Here is an 8,506-nt window from a genome sequence, read left to right as displayed (position 1 = left end):
TTCTTTCTACTATACTTTCATGCTAGCAACCCTCGCTATAGCACTAATATACATACTTCACAATAGCAGCCTTTATAACACATTCTCAGTGCTTTACCAGATGGACAAAGACCAGGGCGTAGTATATCTCTTCACCAGGTGCCCTGAATATATTTGGGTGACGCAGCAGTTGTGTTCACATTCAAGAGAAAACTGTTGAACAACCTATTGATAACACCATGACGATTGCCGAGGCTAAGAGAAATGAGGAGAGGTATTTAAGAAGTTAAATCGAACAAGTTGGAATTTAAATTAAAAGTAACTAAGGAAACAAAGTCAAACATAATCATAGAATCTCCAAAATGGTGGGGTGGGTGAACATGGAAACGTACAGCACAGGAGACCATTCGGCCCATCGTACCTGTGTCAGCTTATTGAAAAAGAGTTATCCCATTAGACCCACTCCCCTGCTTTTTCCCCCATAGCTCTACACATTTTTCCCCTTCAAGTATTTATCCAATTCCCTTTTGAAAGTTACTCCCTTTTGAAAGTTACTATTGAATCTGCTTCCACCGCCCTTTCAGGCAGTGCATTCCAGATCATCACAACAACTGGTTGTGTTTAAAAAAAAATTCTCCTCATCTCACCTGGTTCATTTGCCAATTATCTTAAGAAAGAAAGAAGCTGCCAAAGACTGACCGTCAACAATATGGAAACAGAGCAGCTCCATCAAGCTATTTCCAATGGGTAGTCCAATAACAACGGACGGGCAAAACAACAAAGGAGTTAAACTGAGGGACAAAATTGGCATTCGCCAACCTCAGGGGGCTCCTGTGCGACCGTAAAACGCAGCCCACTCGATAAGTGGAATTCTGACCAATTGGTATCAACAGCATTGCACTAATGTGAAGTGAGAAGAGATCGGAGGGGGTTGAGTTCCGACGCCCCAGGAATAACGAGGCAGACGAGGAGAGCGACTGAGAGGTCCTTAAACAGGGACAGGAGAGGAGTTACCAGGCTGATTGTAAGAAGGTGGCAAACAGTCAACGCGTTAATCGGGGTTTGGTCGCTCCGACTGCCTGCCTCTCTCCCGCGGAATTCTCCGCGCCCGGGTGGCCCTGGAGAGGGAGCACGCGGTGTCTGCCAGAACGCTTGAGGCTTTCCGCGACCGGTGGGCACCGCAGGGGCTGGAGTGCATCCTGGACCACGATAATAAAATTTTGATTTGAACTTGTTTTGGTTTTTTGGGATGTTTTGCACATAAACACACCCTAAACCCCACCCCACCCCTTCTTATAAAAGGGGGCTTAAAAACACACAAAAAAAAAAGAGTTGAGAGAAAAAGAGTCGCTGTTGTGATACAAAAAAAAAACACGTTAATCGGGAATCATGGGGTGTTACTGTAAAAGTGAATTCCTCCTCAGCAGCAACGCGCTTGATGAATGATTAAACTCTTGTGGTGGTGGTTGTTACTCAGTTGAATAGAATCAGCTGCACTGCCTCTCTCCAGGCTTGTCCCATCCATTGTCTGACGGACGGGCATTAAGCACGGGCTCCTAATGAAACTGCACTCCATTAGTACTACTCCAACAGATCACTCTCTGCGAGAAATGAATTGAGTTTCCCCTCCTCCCTCTGTGTTCCTTGTGATCATTCTCATTCCATTAACTGCCATTTACTCCTCCTCGTCGCAGCCAAATCGCATCAGCCAGCAATGATCAGCTCTGCTCACCTGATAGCACCATTAACTCCAATAAATAGAGTTTGGAGCCTTGAGTGAAAGTGATTCTTCAGAGGCCGCCCTTCCTCAATGGTCAGCTGCAATTAAGCCGCTCGACTGGAAAGGAGATTCCAATTAACAGCGTTAAGGTCGAAGGAGATGGTGATTCCTGAGCTGTAGAGGCTGGGGCTGGGACCTGTGGGATGAAGAGCAGTCGGCCGGGGTTGAATAGTGGATCAGTTACTCCTGATCAATGTCCCTCCGCCCCCACTTTTTGCAGGAAAATGCACACAGTAAGGGATGGGAATGGGCTCAGCTGTGCTCCCCTCCACAGTTGAATAGCCTGCCCACTCAGAATGATCAAAAGGTCGGGATTCTAGTTGGCAGCCAGTGCTCATAGAACCGTACATCAACATGAGTTAGTGCCTGTGCAGGAAGACCCAAACAGAAAAAAATGTCTCCATGGCTGTTTCCGATCTGAAAGAAGGACTTTTTTTTTTACTCGTTCATGGGATGTGGGCGTCGCTGGCGAGGCCGGCATTTATTGCCCATCCCTAATTGCCCTTGAGAAGTTGGTGGTGAGCCGCCTTCTTGAACCGCTGCAGTCCGTGTGGTGAAGGTTCTCCCACAGTGCTGTTAGGAAGGGAGTTCCAGGATTTTGACCCAGCGACGATGAAGGAACGGCGATATATTTCCAAGTCGGGATGGTGTGTGACTTGGAGGGGAACGTGCAGGTGGTGGTGTTCCCATGTGCCTGCTGCTCTTGTCCTTCTAGGTGGTAGAGGTCGCGAGTTTGTGAGGTGCTGTCGAAGAAGCCTTGTTGAGTTGCTGCAGTGCATCCTGTGGATGGTACACACTGCAGCCACTGTGCGCCAGTGGTGAAGGGAATGAATGTTTAGGGTGGTGGATGGGGTGCCCATCAAGCTTTGTCCTGGATGGTGTCGAGCTTCTTGAGTGTTGTTGGAGCTGCACTCATCCAGGAAAGCGGAGAGTATTCCATCACACTTGTGCCTTATAGATGGTGGAAAGGCTTTGGGGAGTCAGGAGGTGAGTCACTCACCGCGGAATACCCAGCCTCTGACCTGCTCTTGTAGCCACAGTATTTAACGGAATGTTGGCTTTTATTGCTAGGGGGATAGAATATAAAAACAAGGAGGTATTGCTGCAGTTATATAAGGTATTGGTGAGACCGCACCTGGAATACTGCATACAGTTTTGGTCTCCATACTTAAGAAAAGACATACTTGCTCTCGAGGCAGTACAAAGAAGGTTCACTCGGTTAATCCCGGGGATGAGGGGGCGGACATATGAGGAGAGGTTGAGTAGATTGGGACTCTACTCATTGGAGTTCAGAAGAATGAGAGGCGATCTTATTGAAACATATAAGATTGTGAAGGGTCTTGATCGGGTGGATGCAGTAAGGATGTTCCCAAAGATGGGTGAAACTAGAACTAGGGGGCATAATCTTAGAATAAGGGGCTGCTCTTTCAAAACTGAGATGAGGAGAAACTTCTTCACTCAGAGGGTGGTAGGTCTGTGGAATTTGCTGCCCCAGGAAGCTGTGGAAGCTACATCATTAGATAAATTTAAAACAGAAATCGACAATTTCCTAGAAGTAAAGGGAATTAGGGGTTATGGGGAGCGGGCAGGAAATTGGACATGAAGCTGAGTTCGGATCGGTCAATGCCCTGTGGGTGGCGGAGAGGGCCCAGGGGCTATGTGGCCGGGTCCTGCTCCGACTTCTTGTGTTCTTTAGATTTGTGGTTGGGATCAGATCAGCCATGATCTTATTGAATGGCGGAGCAGGCTCGAGGGGCCGATTGGCCTACTCCTGCTCCAATTTCTTATGTTCTTATGTTCTTATGTTCTTATATGGCTGGTCCAGTTAAGTTTCTGGTCAATGGTGACCCCCAGGATGTTGATGGTGGGGGATTCGGCGATGGTAATGCCGTTGAATGTCATGGGGAGGTGGTTGGACTCTCTCTTGTTGGAGTTGGTCATTGCCTGGCACTTTTGTGTGGTTCCTTTGCTCTCCACTCAGGGGAGCTGTTTCACAACACATCTGCAATGAGCCTTCCCCCCCATATTAGCTCACTCATATTGGGGGGGGGTGGGGAGAAAATGCAGACACCATCCAAATACAAAAGACCATCTCCCATGTTAACGATGGGACCCTCCCCATCACAATCATTTTGAAAGATAAAAAAGAAATTACATAAAATTTGGGGGCGACAATTGGCCTCAGCCTGACTGAGCTGGGGAGGGGGGGGTCAGAGAGGAAGGGCTGCTGCTCCTCGTCGCCACCTGGTGATCGTTGCTGGGAAGTGCGTTTCGGGTAAGAAGGGAATGGAGCTCGGCTGGGATGCCCCTCCAGTTGAACAGTCTGCCGACAGCCACTCACTGGGCTTGCAAGCGAAGATGACCATTGGGTGAAGTACTGGTGTGCGGCCAGCAATTGTGGAACGGCAGCAAAGCGGTTACGTTACTCGAGCTAATAATCCAGAGAGCGTGAGTTCAAATCCCACCACGGCAGTTTGAGAATTTGAATTCAGTTTAACAAAATCTGGAAATGAAGAGCTGTTCTCAGTAAAAGTGACCCTGAATCTGTCGGATTGTCGTAAAAAACCCAACTGGTTCACTAATGTCCTTTCCCGGCCTAGGCCTATATGTGACTCCAGTCCTACACCAATGTGGTTGACTCTTAGCTGCCCTCTGGAGTGGCCGAACAAGACACTCAGTTGCATCAAACCTCTACTAGCGATTCAAAAAGAAGACCCACCTTCTCAGGGCAACTAGGGGTGGGCAATATATGCCTGGCCTTGCCAAGGACGCCCATATCCTGAGAGTGAACTAAAAAAAACATGTTCCCAAGCAAGGAGTCAGTGCCTTCAGGAGAGAAAACTATCAAGTTGGGAGGGTGGCTTTGATTTTCAAGACGTCTTTGCACCATTCCTTTGACTAAAAGCTGACGGAAAGCTAGTCCTGAATTAACTAAAGATAACATGGAGCTATGGGTGATTAGCACCCTTAAATCAAATTTAGGAGCTGCTGAGCATATTAAGCCCAGTTAAGTTGAATTGGTTTAGCCCATTAAACACTGTTGTCTAAAGAAGAGACTACCATTCACTGCATATAGCGCCTTGCATGACCATCTTTGAGCTTGTGCTTGATTCAGAAGCCTGAGGGGCAATTCCCCAATCAGCGGGATCGCGAGTCGGAAATAGGGCAGAAAAAACTGGTAGGATGGGATCAGTGAATTTACCCCACCCCCACAACTGTCCAATGACTGAAAGGGCATGGCTCTCCCAGGGCAGCCCCTTCCTGAGTAATTTTGTGAGGTGAGGCAAGTGGCGTGGAGCCTCGCCTAACGGGAGCTCAGATCGGAGATAGGACTGTAACACCGCAAGGCCTGATTTGGATCCCATCTGATTCGGCCCTTCCATTAGCAATACATCAATTCCTAACATTCATGTACCTTGGCTCAGTGGGTAGCACCCTCACCTACTGAGTCTAGAAGGTTGTGGGTTCAAACCCCACTCCAGAGACCTGAGTACATAATCCAGGCTGATACTCCCAGTGCAAGTACTGAGGGAGCGCTGCACTGTTGAAGGTATCAAACTTTCAGATGAGATATTCAACCGAGGCCCTATCTGCCCTCACAGGTGGATGTAAAAGTTCCTATGGCACTATTTCAAAGAAGAGTAGGGGAGTTCTCCAGTCTTGGCCAACATTTATCCCCCCAGTGAACGCCACCAAAAAAAAACATTATCTGGTCATTATCACATTGCTGTTTGTGGGATCTTGCTGTGTGCAAAATTGGCTGTCGTGTTTCCTACATTACATCAGTGATTACACTTCAAAAAGTACTTCATTGGGCTGTACAAGTGCTTTGGGGTGTTCTGAGGTGGTGAAAGGCTCTGTATAAATTAAGTTCGTTCTTTCCTGCTCCGTATGGCTGACTGAACTTACTTTAATGTGCACAAACACCTCTCACGAATCGTCATTTGGCACCCAAGGGGTTAACAAAAATCTCGTCTCGCCACATGTAGTTAGTTCCCTGCACTAACCACCAGACATAAATCATATCATCTGGCTCGTGAGCTGAGGTCCCTCACTGCCCGTCCCGTGCCTGCCCCTGTTAAGCTTCGCCATAATACATAGTGCATTCAAAAACTAATAAAATTTCATTGCTTTTAACATCCTCTGCTTTGAATTAGCTGCTGCCATTCCTTCCACCCAAACGTGGTTATAAAATAATAGCCATTTACTGGGCTCCAACTTGGCTGCGCAATAATCCTGTTTCGGAGGCTGAAATCTCGCCGCCTTCCGCTTTCCTGTCATCCTCTGATCTCCTTATTAAATGATCTTGTTTTCCCAGCGCACAGCAGAACACAAGAAGGCGATCTTTTATATATATATATATATATATATATATATATATACAAAATAGGCACACATTAAAAAAAATGAAAAATATCCTAATGGATTTTTGCAAAGCGAGGGACCTGAGATGGGACCTAAAGAAACGGTGGGCCCGTGGGATGCGTTGAAAGGATGAATCATAGAATCATAGAATCATAGAAGTTACAACATGGAAACAGGCCCTTCGGCCCAACATGTCCATGTCGCCCAGTTTATACCACTAAGCTAGTCCCAATTGCCTGCACTTGGCCCATATCCCTCTATACCCATCTTACCCATGTAACTGTCCAAATGCTTTTTAAAAGACAAAATTGTACCCGCCTCTACTACTGCCTCTGGCAGCTCGTTCCAGACACTCACCACCCTTTGAGTGAAAAAATTGCCCCTCTGGATCCTTTTGTATCTCTCCCCTCTCACCTTAAATCTGTGCCCCCTCGTTATAGACTCCCCTACCTTTGGGAAAAGATTTTGACTATCGACCTTATCTATGCCCCTCATGATTTTATAGACTTCGATAAGATCACCCCTTAACCTCCTACTCTCCAGGGAAAAAAGTCCCAGTCTGTCTAACCTCTCCCTGTAAGTCAAACCATCAAGTCCCGGTAGCATCCTAGTAAATCTTTTCTGCACTCTTTCTAGTTTAATAATATCCTTTCTATAATAGGGTGACCAGAACTGTACACAGTATTCCAAGTGTGGCCTCACCAATGCCCTGTACAACTTCAACAAGACATCCCAACTCCTGCATTCAATGTTCTGACCAATGAAACCAAGCATGCTGAATGCCTTCTTCACCACCCTATCCACCTGTGACTCCACTTTCAAGGAGCTATGAATCTGTACTCCCAGATCTCTTTGTTCTATAACTCTCCCGAACGCCCTACCATTAACGGAGTAGGTCCTGGCCCGATTCGATCTACCAAAATGCATCACCTCACATTTATCTAAATTAAACTCCATCTGCCATTCATCGGCCCACTGGCCCAATTTATCAAGATCCCGTTGCAATCCTAGATAACCTTCTTCACTGTCCACAATGCCACCAATCTTGGTGTCATCTGCAAACTTACTAACCATGCCTCCTAAATTCTCATCCAAATCATTAATATAAATAACAAATAACAGCGGACCCAGCACCGATCCCTGAGGCACACCGCTGGACACAGGCATCCAGTTTGAAAAACAACCCTCGACAACCACCCTCTGTCTTCTGTCGTCAAGCCAATTTTGTATCCAATTGGCTACCTCACCTTGGATCCCATGAGATTTAACCTTATGTAACAACCTACCATGCGGTACCTTGTCAAATGCTTTGCTGAAGTCCATGTAGACCACGTCTACTGCACAGCCCTCATCTATCTTCTTGGTTACCCGTTCAAAAAACTCAATCAAATTCGTGAGACATGATTTTCCTCTCACAAAACCATGCTGACTGTTCCTAATTAGTCCCTGCCTCTCCAAATGCCTGTAGATCCTGTCCCTCAGAATACCCTCTAACAACTTACCCACTACAGATGTCAGGCTCACTGGTCTGTAGTTCCCAGGCTTTTCCCTGCCGCCCTTCTTAAACAAAGGCACAACATTTGCTACCCTCCAATCTTCAGGCACCTCACCTGTAGCGGTGGATGATTCAAATATCTCTGCTAGGGGACCCGCAATTTCCTCCCTAACCTCCCATAACGTCCTGGGATACATTTCATCAGGTCCCGGAGATTTATCTACCTTGATGCGCGTTAAGACTTCCAGCACCTCCCTCTCTGTAATATGTACACTCCTCAAGACATCACTATTTATTTCCCCAAGTTCCCTAACATCCATGCCTTTCTCAACCGTAAATACCGATGTGAAATATTCATTCAGGATCTCACCCATCTCTTGTGGTTCCGCACATAGATGACCTTGTTGATCCTTAAGAGGCCCTACTCTCTCCCTAGTTACCCTTTTGCCCTTTATGTATTTGTAGAAGCTCTTTGGATTCACCTTTGCCTGATCTGCCAAAGCAATCTCATATCCCCTTTTTGCCCTCCTGATTTCTCTCTTAACTCTACTCCGGCAATCTCTATACTCTTCAAGGGATCCACTTGATCCCAGCTGCCTATGCATGTCATATGCCTCCTTCTTCTTTTTGACTAGTGTCTCAATCTCCCGAGTCATCCAAGGTTCCCTACTTCTACCAGCCTTGCCCTTCACTTTATAAGGAATGTGCTTACCCTGAACCCTGGTTAACACACTTTTGAAAGCCTCCCACTTACCAGACGTCCCTTTGCCTGCCAACAGACTCTCCCAATCAACTTCTGAAAGTTCCTGTCTAATACCATCAAAATTGGCCTTTCCCCAATTTAGAATTTTAACTTTTGGGCCAGACCTATCCTTCTCCATAGCTAT

Source organism: Heptranchias perlo, chromosome 1 (assembly GCF_035084215.1).
Source record: "Heptranchias perlo isolate sHepPer1 chromosome 1, sHepPer1.hap1, whole genome shotgun sequence".
Classification (NCBI taxonomy): Eukaryota; Metazoa; Chordata; class Chondrichthyes; order Hexanchiformes; family Hexanchidae; genus Heptranchias; species Heptranchias perlo.
Note: the sequence above shows the minus strand (reverse complement) of the source record.